Source organism: Pygoscelis adeliae, unplaced genomic scaffold, assembly GCF_000699105.1.
Source record: "Pygoscelis adeliae isolate BGI_AS28 unplaced genomic scaffold, ASM69910v1 Scaffold45, whole genome shotgun sequence".
NCBI lineage: Eukaryota > Metazoa > Chordata > Aves > Sphenisciformes > Spheniscidae > Pygoscelis > Pygoscelis adeliae.
The window spans coordinates 8,802,872-8,803,372 of record NW_008825114.1 but is presented as its reverse complement, the minus strand read 5'-3'; positions in this window follow the sequence as shown (position 1 = coordinate 8,803,372).

The following is a 501-nucleotide window of genomic DNA, read 5'->3' as shown; positions in this document are numbered from 1 at the left end:
CCCGCTCCGCCGCGGGAGCCGTGCGGAGTGCCTCAGCGTCGCACGCTGCGGCGTTTCGGAGGATCGGGGCGCTTCCGTCTCTGAACGTGCTCGTCATGAGCGCCCTGGCGGGATCCCTTGGCTCCTGTGTGCTTACCGTGTCTTGCGTGTAAAGCGATGCTAAGTACACGGCAGATAGGTATCGGGCAACTTCTTAGGGGCTGTCAGGCCCCCTGAGTGGGCTGTGGTGGCAGCAGCCTAGGAGGCAGGGGTGACTGCACTTCCGAAGCAGCTCGAACCCCTTCATACGCTGCTAATGTCTCTTTTTCAGATGGAGTATAGCGGGCCTCGGATCCTCTGTATCCCCGACTCCAAAACCCTAGGGGTCGACCTTGAGCGTCCTCTGGTGCTTTCTGCCAGAGGCTCCAGGTAGGGCCATTCTCCCCGGCTGCAGTGTAGAGCACAGTTTTTACATCTTGTCCTGCCCGGACTGGCCCGAGGGCTATTGCATGAGCCATCTCC